Below are 20,440 nucleotides of genomic sequence, written 5' to 3' on the forward strand. Positions count from 1 at the left end.
TTTGACTACAAACAATGTGCATCCACGGCTAAAGCAAAGCCTGTCCAGGGATGCCACAACACTCCCAGATTCATTCAACTAGACGGTTGCATCTTGCGTTATGATAATCATAATTTTTAGAAAACATTGACGGTGAAGGAGAAAATATTATTTGTAACACTAGGAAAATAAATAAGCCACAACATTTCATAAATATTGTGAAAGCCCTGCTCTTGAATTGTACAACTAAAGCACAATGGAGCCCAAAGATTTTCTCTGCAGATTCAATTGTTTCCCCTTCTAGTTTTGTTGGGAATTTTCTATTTAATTCCAAAACAAAAACTGAACAGAGAACAATGCTCTGTTTTATCACAGGATCTTAATGCTCTGTTTTTGAGAACAGAGTTTTTACACACATAAACAAATTTTTATTCATTAATAAAAGCAACAATAGTTGTTACAAATTTCTTCCTCTCACAGAGGGATTCTCCAAGAACACTTCGGTTCCACAAAAAAAATTACTCTGTCTCTTTGCAAATTTACTCTGTCTCTGCTTTGAAATTTTTACACTGCTGTGTGAAAAATTTCTTACATTACATTCATTGCTCTGTGAAAAACAAAACCATCTGTTCCTGCTGAAAAATCAACACACTGTTGTGTACATTTGTGCTGCTGCGTCTCCCTTACACTTGAACGAACAACATCAAAAAACATTCACACTGTTGTGTGTATTTTTCATTTCAATCATGCGCTACTGCGTGCTTCACTTTCATTACTCCACACACTTCTACGCTGCTGCGTGCTCCCACTCATTTCTCAAATGAACAACCGCAGAAGAAAGAGATTCGCACTGCTGCGCATTACCCTTGCATTCACACTTCTACGCCGCTGCGTATTCTTTGCATTACATCCACACTGTCGTGTGTATTACATTCAACCTACTGGAAGAATTCTCTTTACATTCGCTACGGAAAGTTTCTTGATAAAACGACGGTGTTGTAGATCTGATCCAAAAGATATATGAGAATAGAAATAACCCAATAATAACAAGATCAAAATAGATATAAATTCTTCTTTATTATCAAAATCCTTATGGTAGGGCAACACCATACATTCATCTCCTTAAGGAAGGAGAACACTCCACAAGCCATATGCTTGTTCATACAATAATACTTCTCTTCATTTCTCTCCATGTGGAGTCTCTAGCCTCTATATAGGCCTCATACATACAATACCATGCATCATTACCATGGTTTCCTCATACCATCAACTAATACCATGGGCCCATTACATTAATATTAACTACTTGTGGTCCCTTACATGACATGGGTTAACCACCTTATTTATTACTATGGCCCATACCATTATTACATTATTACCTTGGGTACCTCCCTTGGTACCCCAAATTACCCCCCTAGGTATATAACATTCCACCCCCCTAAGCATGTTTCGTCCCCGAAACATGGGAAGAACACAAATAATAAGATCTACTCAAAAGAGTAGTCCATTGGTACCATGCACGTGCATCTAGCCATCCAAGAGAAAGGTGAACCCTCGATCTCGCTGGTGCCTCGCTTGTTTGAGATGGAAGTTGATTGTGGTAGCTCTTTTGTGTGGATGTGTAGTAGGTGGATCTTCGCTCCTCTCGATCTGTCATGCGGGGGTTGCTATCCATGTGGCTAATTGGTTGCCATCTTGATGGTTGTCTTGCTGGGTGATGTGGGTGATGATATGTTGAAGTTTTAACCCACGATGGCTTTTTCTTTACTTCACCTTGTTGTGGTGCCTGTTGTGGTGTCTTCTTTGTCAATATGACTTCAACCACTGAGCCGTCCTTTGATGTATCAGTACCTATAGCCTTTTCTGCTTCAGCCTCTGTTTTTGTTTGATTATCTATCATTACTAGCTCATCATTAGACTCTGGAACATCTTCTGCTTCAGCCTCCTTGGACTCTACCTGCTTATTAATGGAAATATCCTGTAATGTAATTTTCTTCTTTTTATACCAGAGCTTCAGGAATTTCTTCTGCACATTAATATTTATGGTACCCACTGATTCCATCCAAGGGTATCCCAAAACAACATCCATGTTATCCATATCTGAAGCATAAAAATCACCATGCAACACATATTTAGCCATAGAAATCTTCAAATCCTTGTACACTTGAACATCCTCATTATCAACTTGTGCAGTTTCAATGAGTTTTTCTGGAACTTGCAATCTTTTTGCCAAATTAACACTTATAAGATTTTGCTTGCAACTAGGATTTATAGTCACAATGATTTTCTCCTTCTGAATCAATCCATGAACCTGCAATAAGAAAGCATCAGTAGAAAATAACCCTTTAGGTTCCATGGTTTCCTTCTTTTCTGTAAAAATAATCTCTTTGCTAGGCAAAGTGTCTGTCTATGTGAGCTTATCAACAAGAATAGTTTTTTGGCCAAAGAGGTCCATAATAGCTTTTGTAAACATGTCCCAAGTCCAAAACCTTTTATTGCAACGTTGATGCTCTTGCCACCATTGTCGTCTTTCATAGTCCAAGTACATGCTTCCCACCATAAGCTGAGTCTCATTATCATAAATGCGATTCCGATTGAAACACTGCTCCATTTGCGCTATCCATCTAGCTGGATGAGAGCCATCAAATTTATACAAGTCCCTCAAAGCCCGATCTAGGTACGCCATCACAAAAATATTGGCGAAAATTTGAAATGGTCACAATTCCGTCAATATTGCTCAGAATCGCTAATATAACCTATTTTTAGAAATGGCACAATCATTCTGCATCTGCCCATGTGGTATAAATATTGATCCAGACACTTGAAATTTCAGATATGTGCTGCTACTCTCCCACCGTCACCAAAATTTCTGCAAAAAGCGCTGATTTTAAATCAGCGATATCTCCCTCATCCGGACTCCGATTCGACTGATTGTTTTTTTGAAATTGGGTATTTTTTTCCCAAAGAATTCAGATCTGCAATTAGATTATGCAGATCTTGTACCAGGACGTCTAGATCTGCGCCGCAAAATCGCTGCCCTGAAAATTGTCTGCAACCCCACTGATTTTTAGATCAGTGATATCTCCTTCATCCGGACTCCGATTCAACTGATTTTTTTTTTTGAATTCGACTATTTTTGCACAAAGAATCTAGATATGTAATTATATTTTACAGATCTTGCACCCAAATGTACAGATCTGACCTGCAAAGTCGCCGCCCCCGAAACCCTACAAAAAATTAAAAAAAAAAATTCTCCACTGTTTGCCCAAGAAAGTGCTCTGATACCACTTGTTATAGTTCTAATACCAAAGATATTATGATAATAGAAATAACCCAAGAATAACAAGATAGAAATAGATAGAAATGCTTCTTTATTATCAAAACCCTTATGGTAGGGCAACACCATACATTCACTCCTTAAGGAAGGAGAACACTCCACAAGCCATATGTTTCTTCATACAATAATCCTTCTCTTCATTTCTCTCCATGTGGAGTCTCTAGCCTCTATATAGGCCTCATATGGAGTCTCTAGCCTCTAGCTCTGATACCAATTGTTGTAGATCTGATCCAAAAGATATATGAGAATAGAAATAACGCAAGAATAACAAGATCAAAATAGATAGAAATTCTTCTTTATTATCAAAGCCCTTATGGTAGGGCAACACCAAACATTCACTCCTTAAGGAAGGAGAACACTCCACAAGCCATATTCCTGTTCATACAATAATACTTCTCTTCATTTCTCTCCATGTGGAGTCCCTAGCCTCTATATAGGCCTCATACATACAATACCATGCATCATTACCATGGTTTCCTCATACCATCAACTAATACCATGGGCCCATTACATTATTATTAACTACTTGTGGTCCCTTACATGACATGGGTTAACCACCTTATTTATTACTATGGCCCATACCATTATTACATTATTATCTTGGGTACCTCCCTTGGTACCCCATATTACCCCCCTAGGTATATAACACTCCCACTCATTTCTCAAATGAACAACCACACAAGAAATACATTCGCACTGCTGCGCATTACCCTTGCATTCACACTTCTACGCTGCTGCGTATTCTTTGCATTACATCCACACTGTCGTGTGTATTACATTCAACCTACTGGAAGAATTCTCTTTACATTCACTGCGGAAAGTTTCTTGATAAAATGACAGTCAAAATGAAACTTTACTTCACGTCATGTCATTTGCTACAGGCCTGTACACAACTTGGTTTCAATCGACAGACATCAACCTTGCTTTCAATCGAACGGATGATGGCAATATTGCATAGCCACTTCTTGTCGAACGTTATGCTCCGAGAAAAAAGTTGTTTTCCAAAACTGTTGATCCACGTGTCAAATGGTGTACATTATCGCTGCCATTTGAGAAAAAACCACCGCTCGGTGAAAGGCGGTGTGGGGAACTCCTCAGCGGTTTTGCTGCATTCAATGTCGCAGTTGAAATTACAATTTCAACACTCCCCTTTAATTTCAACTGCTGGGTTATCAGTCATACCCAGACATTTCATCAAAAATTCAAAACTTCTCTGTCCCAATGGTTTGGTCAGAATATATGCAACCTGCTCCTTCTCTGCTCTTATGACAGATTTAATTCCATATCTCTCCCCTATAAGAAGATCCATATGATAGAGTTCTATGAGGGTCTTCATAAAATCTTCAATCTCTTCCTCTGTCATATTGACAAGGCTGTTAGTGCTGAAGCCCATCTCGGCCATCTTGGCAAGAGTTACGTATCGAACTCCATACTCTTTAAACAGATCTTCAAGGAACTTCAATTCGTTTCTCCCATTCATCGCTTCTATCCATTTCCTATCCTTAATTGCTTCTTCGTAATGAACAGGGTCATCAACATGACAATATAAAGCAAACAAAGAATTCATACCTTTATTTGTTGCCTCTTGTTCATAAATGTCACTTAAATTTCTGATCTTCTTACCCCTTTCATTTGGTGTACAAGTGCTTGAGGAAGCACTTGAATTTCTTCCTTGTGGTGTGCTTGGAGAAGCACTTTCATTTCTCCTCAAGGGTGTCTTTTGCTGCCCTTGTGTTGGTGCTACTGTTTGGGGATGTATTTCAACCATCTCCTCATCATCTTCATCATGAGACAAAGAATTTTTAACATTCACTGTTTTCTCTATGCTTCCATCCCAAGCTTCCTCCTCAATGAACTGTGGTTTTGTTGTCTTCACTTTCTCCATGCCTTGATAGGCTATCTTGAGAGTTTTCCATGCTTCTTTGGATCTCTCGGCTACTGCTATCCTTTCAAACACACTCTCATCCACTGCTCGATACAAGAAGTAGAGGGCTTTACAATCCTTCTTCTTATTTCTCTTCAACAGTTCTTTCTCTGCCTGAGTCAAATTATTAAACTCATCTTCATCTGCTGGTTCTTCAAAACCATCTTCAACAAATTCCCATAAGTCTTGTGAAGCAAGCAAAGCTCTCATAACTATTGCCCAATAGTCATAGTTTTTCCCATTAAATTGTGGGAGCTGAGTATTACAGATACCCATGCTAGTGCTGGCTCCAACCATTCTTGCACTTTGAACTATGCTTCAAAATACTTGACTGTGTATTTAAAATAACTGACTGTCCTCAACAGTAACACCAAAAACTAACTTGAGAAATACCTTGGATTTTTTTTACTGAGTCTTCACTCTGTTGGAGAAGCTGCTGCAGCAAGAAATCCTTCCTTCAGCTTCTTTGACACCTTCAAAGAGCCTGGACAAGCTCTGATACCATGTTGGGAATTTTCTGTTTAATTCCAAAGCAAAAACTGAATAGAGAACAATGCTCTGTTTTATCACAGGATCTTAACACAGGGAAGCTAAAATTGTTTCTGAGAACAGAGTTGTTACACACATAAACAACTTTGTATTCATTAATAAAAACAACAACAGTTGTTACAAATTTCTTCCTCTCACAGAGGGATTCTCCAAGAACGCTTTGGTTCCACAAAAAAAATGACTCTGTCTCTGCTTTTAAATTTTTACATTGCTGTGTGAAAAATTTCTTACATTACATTCATTGCCATGTGAAAAACAAAACACTCTGTTCCTGCTGAAAAATCAACACACTGCTGTGTACATTTGCGCTGTTGCGTCTCCCTTACACTTCAATGAACAACATAAAAAAACATTCACATTGCTATGTGTATTTTTCATTTCATTCACGTGCTGTTGCGTGCTTCACTTTCATTACTCCACACACTTCTACACTGCTGCATGCTCCCACTCATTTCTCAAATGAACAACCACACAAGAAAGACATTCGTGCTTCTGCACATTACCCTTGCATTCACACTTCTACACTGCTGCGTATTCTTTGCATTACATCCACACTGTTGTGTGTATTACATGCAACCTACTGGAAGAATTCTCCTTACATTCGCTGCGACAAGTTTCTTGATAAACCGACGGTCAAAATGAAACTTTACTTCACGTCATGTTATTTGTTGCAGGCCTGTACACAACTTGGTTTCAATCGACGGACATCAACCTTGCTTTCAATCGAACGACTGATAGCAATATCGCACAGCCACTTCTTGCCAAACGTTATGCTCCGGGAAAAAAATTGTTTTCCAAAACTGCTAATCCATGTGTCAAATGGTGTACATTATCGCTGCCACTTGAGAAAAAACCACCGCTCAGTGAAAGGCGGTGTGGGGAACTCCTCAGCAGTTTTGCTGCATTCAATGCCGCAGTTGAAATTACAATTTCAACAAATGACAAATATATACTGCTTATCATAGTGCTAGCGATAACTGTCCTAGACGAACTACAGATTATACCTAGCAGATGCCTTAGAAAGTATATTTGGATGCTAAAGTGGAGTTCTTGGGGCACAAATTCGATCTGAGAACTACTATTTACGTTATGAGGTTTATGAATTTTTTGATAATTCTGTTCTTTCGCCATCACCAGGAGAAATCCATTTTTCCTCCAGTATTTTTTCTCACACGAGGAACATTTGTTTTTGGCTAAGTAGAACATAGCTTACTGGCCACTCATGCTTTTTTTGTATATTTGGAGAAGGCAAGAGAACTAGGGTGTTGAGTATATGCCTGGGAGTAGCCGCGGTTGTGATTTTATTAATTGTTGTGATAGGCCTTTGGAAGTGGAATATTTTCTCTCATTTGAAACGTTAGAGAGAGATTTCTCGGATCAGAGGTCCTAAACTTATTCAGTGTTAAGTATCTAATATGCGCTTGATTAATTTGTGTGCAATATAAATAGGAACCTTGTAATTCTTTTTGCAGGTGAGGAAGAAGATTTTATCTTAAGGGTGAGCATAGTAAATCAAGAACTCATTTTCAAGCACAACATCCTGAGAGAGGCTACCTCCAATTTTAAGTTAGATAATAAACTTGGAGATGGAGGTTTTAGATCCGTCTTTAAGGTGAGAGTTTAATAACTCTTTCGATTAAATAAATTAGATATTTTGAAATAGTGATTCCTAGTAAAAATGGATAGTAAAATATATTTGAAGTTCATCGATCTACAAGAAGTTCTTCCTGATGGGAGAGAGGTTGTAGTTAAACGACGGTATATGGTTACAAGGCAAGTAGATGTTGAATTTTTTAATGAAGAAAATACCATTGGTCGTGTTCAACATAGGAATCTAGTGAAATTTCTTGGTTGCTTAGTTCAAGGCTATGAAAGGTTACCAGTTTACGAATACGTCCAAAACAGAAGTCTTGACAAAATTCCATTCGGTTTGTACTCATTCTTAATCCATGGATGTTTCTTGGATTCATTTGTTTGTACATGTGGCTTACAACTAAATATGCATTTATTGTTCTTAGGAGGAGAGGGTAATTTGAATATTTATATTTGAACGGAATAAACAAGATAAAAAATTTTGTTTTGGGGGAGTTAACTGTGGGTTTACTGATCTGAATTGGCATACAGTTTATGATTTATTCGAAGAAAATTTATGGCAATGCGCATAAATATAATTATCGCCTCAAATTTTGTATTTATCTTAGACAAGTTTAAAAACAAATAGATGAATGATCAAGATAATTTGAATTGCAAATAATAGTGACAAAGTGGTTTAGCACACTGGTGATGATGAGCTGAGCTTGATTTTACAATTTTCTAGGTTTGAAGCCAAGATGTTGTTTCTTTCCAACAAGTAAATTGAAATTTTCTTGTTTTATCCCTGAAATGATGTGTGAAATGATGTGAATGCTTCATTAACATAAATGTGTAAGGGTAAATATCCTATCCTAGCGTTATACCCAGTTTTTTTTGGCTGAAGCAATTTCAAAAAACTAGTTAGCTTGTCTTCATGTCTTTTTTTCATTTTTGTTTTCATTGAAAACAATAAAATTTGCATTAACTAAGCTACGGATTGAAAACTGAATGAAAATTTGCAAACAAATTTGCAGATTCATTGAAATTGTCTACATAGTTTTTTGTAATGAATAAAAGAATACCAATGAAGTCTTTGTGTTAGGGATGCTTTCATTTTTACAGAGCCTCTCAAAGTGGTGAGCATAATTAGCCTTCTAATGATGGTTCTTCACTATGCCAAACGAGATGCGGTGAGCATAACTGCCCTTCTGATGATGTTGCTTCACTATGGAGTTTCCCACCAAACGGTGGAGCAAAGCTTGTCCAAAAAAATATCGATGGATTGAATCTTGTTAGACAGATAAAGAGATAATCTTGGAGAAAATATTAATCCAACAATAGAGTTGATGGAGCAATAGAGTTGAATGAATGAATTTACATGAAACAAACATAAATTTGGACAAGAAGGCAAGTAATGTCCATTGCTATCATGTAAACCACAATTTTGACATGACAGGCATGGTTTAACACGACAGACATGACCCGTCTCTAGGCAGTCACAAATGTAATGTGAGTTTCAACCTATATTAATACCCCACTAGTGGTTGTTCATGAGTTAACATTTAATTCTTTTGACTAATTCTAGCATTAGTTTACCAGCTTCAAAATGCCAAGAAAATAGATAAATATAGCATATGGTTTTTCCTCCCCGCCTCAGAAAGAGGTAAAATAAGATGGCGAAAGAGAATGCAGTGTCAAATATGTAGCGCGGCCCTAAAAAATTTGATTATTTGTTATCATTAGTAGATTAAATTAGTGTTAAAGGCCACCATTTTGATTACTATAATCCCTGTCTTACCTGTGGCAAGGACAAGTAACATCATTAAAATTATATCATTATAAATAACTTAAATTAAAATAAAACCAATGACATGCATATCATACAAGGACTATATGTAACGTCAAATAGAATATATGGTTTTTGAACATAAGCACTTATGATTAAGTGTATCATCAATTAATGCTATTTTTTTAATATATATATATATATATATATATAGCTAATGGATATTTTTATTTTAAAATAAATATTTTAAATTTTAATTTATTATTAATTATTAAATGGATAATAAGTATTTAACCTTCACAAAATATTTTTAGTATACACAAATCAAACATTGAGATTCTAAAAGATTTTTAGTAGTACAAACAAATTAAGGTTAAAATTTATCTATAAAGAAATGATGTTTTCTTAACCTTTTAATTAAATTGATTAGAAAAAATATTATATGAGCAAGTGTTTGACATGTAGTATTGATAAGCCATGGTAGTGGTCCATAATATTATAAGAAATATTATTTATAAATGAAAATTCCCCATGATAAAATGGATAAACTACCATGGCTAAGAATGTTCCATTTTAAATGTATATATGTTTAACTTCTTATTATTATAGTAGTAGTCATACGAGAGTAAGCTCAATTGGTTAAGTCCTCATGGTTAAAGCACCTTTGAGAGGTAACATGTTCAATTTTCTTAACACTCTTGAGGTCAACCTCCAAGCACACAAGATCTCAATAGATTTCATCAATATTTTTCCATTGAATGAAAGATACTCAAAGTTGGCAATATACAAAGATTTAAGTTATATGTCAACTTTTTAAAATGCATAAAAATAGTAAAGAGGGTGAAACCCTTGGCCGTCTGAAGTCTCAATATTACTATTGTCCGTAAGCCATGATTGGAAGCCACATATTTTTCATCCAAAGTGAGAAATTTGTATCTATAATTTGTATTAGTTCGCCCAGTCATGGCAGAAATATGAATTCCTAATTCTTGCAACCTCGGATCACCATATTCATTCCACATAGACAAAATTACTCCCTAGAAATGTCTTCTTAGAGCCTACCCATCACCAAACAAATGAGATATAAGTGAATTAATTCAATTACCAGGGTCTAATAAGGTCTCATACTAGAAAAGCAAAATATCGAATACATATGATCAAAGCAACCTCCAAACCTACCTCGATATCAATCTTTTTCTTTAATTTACACTAAAATGGTTGGCAAAAGATGTGGCCGGCCAGGGTCATTATAACGCGCTCAATCTAAATTAAAAATCCTATGCTACCAATGAAATTCAAACACTTACATCAGTGAGTGGAATGCCCATGCATCTATCTCTGTCTGTGTGGGTTGAGGAAAGGGAGGGTAGCATGGGCAAAGTAAACCAACATTTGGTCATGAGATTATAGAAGAAACCTCAAAGAAACAAACTAAATCAGGGTTGGATTTCAAACTCACCTTTCATCTATCAGTAAATACCATAAATATTATTTTTCCTTGTGAAATCCTGATCATCCAATTAATAATTTTAAACTAAAAAAATTGAATAAAATTAAGATGGAAAGATATTTTTTTTGTAAGCTTCGTGGTACATTTTTATTAATTTTTAGAAATAAAGCAGTTTACATCCATATGTTTGAGAGTTAGGTGGCCTCAATCTGCCCAGTGGGAAACCAGGTTTGTTGGCCACCTAACTGCAAAATATGTCATCCATAAGAAAAAAATAATAAGTTTGTCTAGCCATGCTATATAAACCTTAGAGTATTTATACTTCCTCTTCTCGAAGTAACTATAAACATAATTGATAATAAGTCTATCACTATAGGGCTGAATCATTCAAAATGTGAAAACATGGTTGCACTCTCACTACTCATCATCAGCTGAATCCACCAGAGCAAGGTCCTTCACAGTGGAGCCTGGAAGCTTTGTGTGGGGTATGCAAGGGATGTGCTGCTCAATTCAGCTCAACCGAGCACTAGGTTTTTGCAGTTGGAACTAAATTTTTTGTAATTCTTTGGTGTAATCTGATTTCCCTTGAGGGGTTACATGCATGTCAGGAGGAAAATATTCTAGAGATTTCGCTAGAATTCTCTTCACCATCCAAAATAAGAACATTGTCTACTTGTATTGGGTTACTCTTCCACAGGTGTGGCTTGGATCCAGGGCCACTGCTTTCCACTCATCCTTGTCCAAATCAAATTCTTCCATAGTTTGACGGATTTCATCTTCCCATTTTGCAATCAGCTTCGTAACCAAGTTGGAGCTTCTAGCATGGTAAGCTTGGGTCACTTATTCAATTATATGAAAGGTCAACTTATGCCCTCAACCCATCCCAAATGCCCCACTGGAAGACCTGGGTTGGCTTCTTGATGATGAGGCTGCCTTTCTCTGATTTCCCCGTCCTCGGCTTCCACCTCCATTTTTCTTTGTACCCTTTTCTCAAGCCATTATATTGTCGTTTCCTATCAAATACTATTCTTTTACCACCACTAGATTTCCACCAGCCCAGGGCCGTAGTTTGGGTGCTCAATGCTGCCAAAGTTCATACCCACATTGTTGACATGCTTCAAATTCAAATGAAACCAGCCATGTAAGGAACCCACTCCACTTATTGCAAGTAATTGAATGCCAAAACAAGATTATAGTTCCATTGTTTGCAATTGCCTTCCTCTGCCCAGTGCAGAGCCTGACTGAGCTAGTCGTGTCAACCATTTCCAGGCTCTTGGTATTATAGCAACACTCTCCACTAATAATTAACTTCATCAAACAAATATAGTGATAATAATTGAAAGGGGGTTCAACCCAGCCGCGAAACTGAGCCCTTAGCCGATCAAACCACTTTCTACACAACCCGATACAGAGTGTTAGAGTTGTGGGAATCGAGACCCCATACACAACGACTTGCTTCAATTTCTTGACATCAAGCCATACCCAACGCTGGAACTCGAGTTGAATCATGTCCAAACTGAGGTTTCCAACCTGAGATATTTGAGTCCATAGGACCAAACCGACCCATAAACTAGCCAACAAGGCTTCTCCACCTTCACCCCTCTGCCACAAGAAGGTGCTTCTGGAGTTCCCTGAACCCTTGGCTCTCTCTATTTCAAGGTAATTTGTATCCACCCATAATTCTCAGCAGGCCCAACCCCCTTTCAGCTCTTCCACTCTACCACCCTGACCTTTCTTGCACCCATGCGAGACAGACATATCCCAAACTCTACTGACACTGGGATGAATAGAGAAATGGACATTGACCTAACTTGGAACCCAACGAGGCCATGCCTCTAGCCCTTCCAGTTCTTGTCACCCCATAACCTGGACACATTCAATTCCTTGACTCGAGGTTGAATAAACTGCTCCATTCTAACTAAATTCGTAGGGTTAATGCTGATAACATACCAAGAATCACTACCAATAATTGAGGACATCAGAAATATCTGTTTGCCTTGATTTCCCCTCACACACTAGTTCCATAGGATCGTGAGCACCCAAGCTACCTTCCTCAACAAGTCGAACAAAATGTTTCCCACTCCAATTGTCCTTAAAAATATGCCACCTTCAAGCATTAAACATTGCATGCTTTCCACCACTGCTCCAAGTTTTGGTTGCATGCAGAGGGCGGCTATGATGATCTTCAAGATCTGCATTAATCTCTGGGCTGGGACAAGCCCACTAAGGATGGTTCACACCACGATTGAGGAAGATGGAAAGCTATTTTGAATTAGGGACCTGGATAAATATAAAATCGTTTATAAAACTTTCCATTTTAAATAAATCTTCAAAATTCTCTTTATTTTCATTTTAACTCGAGTACAAGAAGTCTACTACTTAGTTTTATTATTGTGAAATTGAATTTTATATTATTAAACATTTAATTTAATCTATATTGTATTGCATGTTGGTAACTTTGTGAGCTAGTTCAATTGGTAAAGTACCTATTTCTAAGATAACTTTTCCACTGGGAGGTTAGAAGTTCAATTCTATTGGATACCATCATGGTTAAAAATTGGCAGTGCTTGAGAAGAATAAGAAAATTGAATTAAAAATTTGAGTGATTAAAGATTTATTAAGGACAATATTGATGCTTAAAATAAAATGTTTTTTTATTATATTTCCAACGTACCATTTTATATACTTATTCAAATGTCAACTACAAGTATCCATTTGATGGAGAATTTGATTCCACATTCAAAAAAATTATACCTACTCTGCATACTTTTCAATAAACCTAGACTTGAAAAAAATGAAAAATGCATGGAAAAAAGTGTGTTTATAAAAAAGTGTCTAGAAACAAATTATTTTCCATGTATTCTTATTTTTTTAGTTTGGTTATACTTAAAAATATGTAGAGTGGGTATTCATAGAACATATAAATGCTTTCCTACATTTGACATTCAAGTAAAGCTATAAAAATATAACACAAAATTACTATTTATTTTTACCATAATGAGAATATTGTATTAATAAAAAATATGTGCCCCGATCACGGATTGTACAATAGGTGAATAAAATGATATTCCCTTGATGACAGTTGTACCTGTAACCTCATGATGACATTTATTGTCATTATTTATTATCCTACTTACTTGTCTCGAAAACATTGGGGCTTTGGAGGTATAGAACCTCCAGAAGGCCTATAATATTTGAAAAAAGTTATATTGCATGTCAAAATGAATCTAGTATTTATAAACCAAGCACCATGACGATTCTCCTACCATGGAGGAACCTACACATCAAAATCCTTTTTATGTTCTTTACTTTGTTCCTTCCTGACAAAAACATGTTGCAAAATAGATACCTTCAAATCTTCCACAAGCTACCCGAGGGCATCCTTCTCATCCTCTATACTTAAAATGATCCTCCATGACTTTCTCTCAAATGTCCATATGAAGCTCTATCACCTTAATAAATTTTCCTAAATTAAATCCTGATTGCCCTCAATTATGACAATGCATTGATTTATGAGAACAAAGATAGTTCATCCCTATAAGCATCTTGACCCTTGTGCCTCATAGTTGTGAGAGAATAATTTTATGTGTGATAGAGTGAAGAGAAAGGAAATATCTAAGTAGACAGTACCATGACATCACTAATAAAAATATAATAGAGAGTACCTTCACCTCTCAACTGTGGAGAGATCACAACACCAAGTCTTTGACTTGGAAAGGAAAAATAGGAGTCAACACATGAGTACTCACCCCTCAAACAATGCTTCCACTTCTAATATTGCTTTACAACCCCATAGAAACCATTATCATGCTCAAACAACAACCTATATCTTGTTCCAATGACAAAATCCATGATGACTACTCCAAGCACAAAGGACCACATCAAACCTGCTTGGTGCATTAATCCATCTATTCTATCATTATATTAATTGAGGGCTCAGATGAGTAATGCAGTAGACAACGATGGTGGCTACTCAATGTTCCATTGCCAACTCCACTACATTACACCTTTCCTTAATATGAAAGCTTCTCTCCATAAATACACTTTAAACTTTGATGAAGATGGCTTAAAAAGACTATAAGGCCCCTCTCAATAATTTCTTTGTAACATTAGCCAAATCATTGCTATGGAATTGGAGTCATAGAGGGGGAGTTGTTTCTGACAAGAACCGATTCGTCCAAACTCATTTCTTTGTTTATGAGAATTTCAACCTTAGAGTTATTCTATCTCATAACATGAAAGAATTTTATGTTGGTGAAGATTGATTTCATCTCTCGGATTCAATCTCTTATAATCTGCAACTTGTAATCTTTAGGTATAGTTCTAAGAACTAGATGTTTAATCACAACTTGTGAATCTCCCAACACCTCTATGTCTTCAATATTTCCTCCTTATCTAGATGGAGCCTTTGTAATAATTCATAGGAAGTTGACGTATTGTTTGTTAGCTTTCCTAGCCCCCAAAGATATTCCATGTCTATATTTCCATCAAGGTTAAGAATGACCACTCTTGCTCCTTCCACCCCTATATTATGCTTTGAAGCACCATCAAAACTCAATATGTAAGAAGCCTAATATTAATTACATTCCTTCAATTCCTCTTGGTCTATCCTCAACTTCCACTAGTCTATAGTTATTGAATAAATTTCTTTTCCTTGAGGTAGGGTAGGAAGGGGGTAGAGAATCCACTTTTTATCTTGAGGATCCATGCCACCCAAATCAATATGAAAGCTAGAGCTTCTCCAAAAATCAGCACAAAAGACACGATCCTGCATCACAATTGAGATAGGAGGTAGTTTCTTCTTGTTGAAAATGATTCCATTTTAGGTAATCCATACCTTCCTGCAAATATATTTTGGGAACACCACCCATATTTTCATGAAGGAACTTTTACCTCTCAATTTCACAATGTAACATTCTTCTCACAAAATTGGTTAATCATATTGTGTTAGGGTTTCAAATTCTCATCACCAATCTTTTGGATCCATGGTTCCCCCATGGAGGGCAGGGGGGAGGTGACCCCTCCTACCAAAACTCGGTAGAAAGCAGCAATAAATCTCTTCCTCTATGCATGCATTTCTCAATGGTAGATCAAACCAAAATTGTTGATCCAGTAGTAACGCAACAAAACCCTTCACAATTTGGAAAATAGTAGGCTCCTAACATGAATCTATCATAAACAAACTCCTATGTCCAATCCAATGGTGCATGCATACCTTTGGAAAAATATTCTCCACTACTGGAAATCCCCCTGTGAAAAATTAGGGGATACAATTGAGAACACAAGGGAAAACACCATCATCACCAAATTTGCAGGTCCTTGGCCAACAAAAAGAATATTAGCCAACTAGATCCATAAAAAAATGGACTCTCAAGGGTGATATGGATTTGAAGTTGGGATACCATGGATTTTTTACATTGATTTTCTATGACATTGAAGATCAAGACAAAATATCTGAAGGAGATCCCTATTTTATGAATTTTGGAGGACACTTCATGAAACCCTAGGTTCCCCATTTTAACCATGAGAAGGAATATTTTTCACTCCTGTCGGTCTAGATCTGATTTTACTTTCTTCCACATGAATATTGGGACCCTGATATTTTGGCTCACATTGGAAATAAGTTGGGAAACTTTGTGATGTTTCGTGAAATAACCAAGAAATATAGATATGTGTCCTATGCACACATATATGTTTACATTTATCTCACTAAAACTCTATTGACAGGCATTATTTTAAGTACTAAAGACAAGTTTTGGGAGAAACACTTGGAATATGACAAAATCCCATTTAGATGCAGACAATGCCATGAAAACGGTCATCTGTTCAGGTATTTTCCAGTAAATCGAAGGCAAAAACAAGGTGGTGGATCCATGCAAGAAGATCAGAGCGCATATGAAGGGGATTTCACTGTAGTAAATAACCGAAAGAGATTGAATAGAAGGAAAGGGGAAAACTGCCAAGAAGGAACCTAGGATTCAGAGACCACCAAGGTTAATATCTAATATCAGAATCCTTACAAATTTCTTCAACAAGTAAGCGAATAAAATTACCAAAAAATAGAAGATCCAAATGGAACATCTACAACATTCCTTTTAGCTAGAGAGAAATCAACAACAAAAAATCGCAAAGATATCTAACTGGAAGATGAAAACATGGAAACAAACCTCCTTCCACGGGATCTTCCAGTGCCAATGGCAGAAGAAGACTTTGAAGATGTAGAGTTGAAAGATCTAAATCCCCAATAAATTTTTGAGGAGTGGAAAAATAAATATCTGACATCCGTTCCAGAAGAGAAAGTACATATGGTTACAAGAGAATATTTGCAACATCAAGATCATATTCTTCGCAAAGCCAATAACTTAGGTAACTGCTCAAACCCCTTTGTGTCTTTACATTCTCAAGGAATAAAATGTAACACTTCCTTGGATTAGTCAATCATAGATAAAGAAACTAAGAACAAAGGTAAAAAATCCAAGGGCCAAATACTTCAAGACCTAGGATACTATCTAGTGAATTTCGGAAGAGTTGCTCTAATGGCAACCATATTTCCTCCTATTCCAAAATCCAACAAATGAAATTCATCTCATGGAACATTACGGGCTTGAATGGAAAATCAAAGAGATAGCTCCTCAAATACAAAATTGTTAAGGAATTCCCTGATATCCTTCATTTGCAGGAAACCAAATGCTCTTTTGAAATCCTCTTTAAAATTATTCCTTCATTATGGAAATATTGCAACTTAATTTTTCAATGTGCATCTGGTGCCTCTGGTGGTATAGTCATACTATGGAACCCCTCCACTCTTACTCTAAGAGACTCTTTTTGTTTTCATAGAATCCTTTTGTCCCACTTCCAGCCCATCGGTTCTGCTAACTCTATCATCCTTTCAAATGTATATGGTCCTAACTTGAATTTATATAAAAGGTCATTTATCTCTAATCTTGCTTCTACTTCCTGACTTATCCTTCCCCTTCCATGGCTCCTAGGAGGGCACTTCAATCTAGTTATATCCATTTAGGAAAAGTGAGGAGGTATTAATAAGTTGGAAGAGGAGGTGAACCTCTTTAAATACTTCATTGTAGACCACAAATTAGTGGGCCTATTCACTATCAATGGCTCTTTTACATAGAAAAATAGAAAGGGGCAGTGAGGATCAGGTGGCTTCAATGTTAGATGACATATTGACCTCACAATATATAATTTTATCACGACTCAACATGGAAATAACCAATCTTCCCAGCCACAGATTAGATCATTGGTTGATCTCGCTATGCATGAACTAGTCATTCTCGCCCCAAAACAAGTCTTTTAAATTTTAAATCTTTTGGCTTCACCATCCTAATTTTCTTTCAAATATGGGGATGTGGGGGAATGAATCGACACAAACCTAGGGTAACTTTGTGTTTCACCTTCAACAACGCCTCATGTACATCAAGAAAAAAATTAAAATATTGGAATGTAAATGATTTTAGTAACATCCTCCAAGCTAAATAGCAGCTCGAGAGGTAAATGGAAGAATTCCAACAAAAAATCATCCATGATGGGAGGACTGAGGACTCGGTAGCCAAGGAAAAATATATTAACCTCCAGCTGGAAAAAATAATGAAATATGAAGAGATCCTTTATAGATAAAATTATAGAGTAAAGTGGTTGAAGGAGAGAGAAAAAATACCAAGTTCTTATGAACTCAATGATCAGCTACAAACAAAAAAAATGATACACCACATCAAAAACTTGCAGAATCACTGAGTGGAATATCATCAAGAACTCTTAGACACTCTTCTTCAACATTTCGAAAATATCCTTTCGAAGCTGATTCTGGATCGATGTCCTGCTATAAAGAAAATTCTAAGCCATATTCCACTCTTGGTGATGAAAGATCAGAGAAATATTCTTCTCAAAGGGATTTCACTGAAGGAAGTTAAGGAATTCATCGTGAGTATGCCAAAAAATAAATCATCTAGACAGGATAACTTCAAAGTGGAATTATTCCAAGTTTGTTGGCCAATTCTTGGATTTGATACTTGAAGAGTGGCAGAAGACTCAAGTTTCTCTACTTCCTTGCTTATTTCCTTTGACTCCAACTTTATGTCTCTCATGCCTAAATCAAGCACAACCTCATACCCATTGATTTTAGGCTCATTGCCCTTTGCAATGTCATCTATAAAATCATTTCCAAAACCATATCCAGTCATCTCAAGATTCTTCTACCAGAGCTCATCTATCGAGAGAAAACATTCTATGTGGAGGGAAGACAAATATTTTAAAACATTATCCTTTCCTAATATCATTTTTACTCCCTATGCTCTAATAAAATGTGAGGTATGCTCATCAAGTTTGACATGTCAAAAGCCTTTGACAAAATTAGTTGGAAATTTATTTCAGATATTCTCAATACTTTTGGCTTTCATGAAAAATGTGTCTTCTAGGTGATGGCCTTGATCACCAAAGTAATTTTTTTTTGTTTTTATTAATGGATCTGCACCCCAAACCTTCAATCCTTTCATAGGCATTATAAAAGGTTACCCAATCTCCCCTTACATTTTTCTCCTATTTGCGGAAGGCTCAGGTCACTTATTTGAAAGCCTCTCTGGATCAAGGTGCACTAAAAGCAATGCCCCTCGATAATTCCCTTCAATGATCCACTCATCAACATTTTTTCGATGACACACTACTAATGTGTATTCCCATAGTAAAATAAGCCAAAGAGTTCAAAAGAATTTTTTAAACTTTCCCAGATGCATCTAATACCTCTTTTTTTTAATACTCCTCCAACAATTTAGGTCAATATCTCTTAGCTCTTTGTCTTTCAAAAGATCTCATTTCCAATCAATTACCTTGGAGCCCGTCTTACCCATAATCTCATGTGAAAAATTGTCTTAGAAGCTTGGTCAAGAAACTAGAAGCTAGGGTCCCACACTAGACATTTTGGGCTCTCAACCTAGTAGTGCACTTCATTCTCCTTAAATCAGTGTTGCAATCCATTCCAATTTACCTACTTTCATCACTTTCTTCTCCTAAAATCATCCTCAAAAAAATCATAAATATTCAATGAAATTTTCTATGGCGAGAGGAAAAGCTGGAAATAAAATGGGCCCCTTTAGCTTGGGGCAAACATTGTTTACTGAAGTCCGAGGGCGACCTTGGCTTAAGAGACTCTACAATTTTAAGCCAGACCCTAAGTGCAAATACCTAGTGGTGATGGACCAATAAATATGCCAATGGTGTCCCTATCTCTCAGCTTATACACATCGATGTAGCACCATCTGACTCCCATGTTTGGAATGTAGCTTGGAAAAATAAATTTCTAATACATAACCATTGCTTCTATGAGATACGAAATTTCCAACCAGCCCAATTTTGGGAGGATTCATGGAACCAATGACCCATGTTATGCTCTCTAGTAGATGAAGTTCATATTAAAGAAAAGTTCATGCAAGAAGGACTATGGTTTGTATCACACTACTGGTACGATCTAGACCCATATTCTCCCTAAATAAAATTGAATGTTCCTGGAAAACAGTCCTAAATACAAGCCTACCCAGAGGAGGCTCCTATTATTTCCACCATTTTAGCCAAAATAAGCCTTGAATCTCAAGTAGATGAAGATGTGCTCAGATGGGGATATGGTCTCACAAGCAAATTTAATTTAAAAGAAACTTATCACACCCTCACAAAGCCATAGCAAGGGGATTAGAGTCAGAAATAGAAACACCTCTCGAAGCATAAACATAGGCCTAAAATCACAATCTTTCTAAGGCTTGTTCTTAAAAAAAAAAATTAACCTGCGATAAGCTTCTGAAAATAGGTTTTGTTGGTCCCTTTTGCTATCATTTATGC

This window comes from Pinus tabuliformis, chromosome 1_1, assembly GCF_031772625.1.
Source record: "Pinus tabuliformis cultivar Carrire ecotype Pingquan chromosome 1_1, CPIR1, whole genome shotgun sequence".
Taxonomy (NCBI): domain Eukaryota; kingdom Viridiplantae; phylum Streptophyta; class Pinopsida; order Pinales; family Pinaceae; genus Pinus; species Pinus tabuliformis.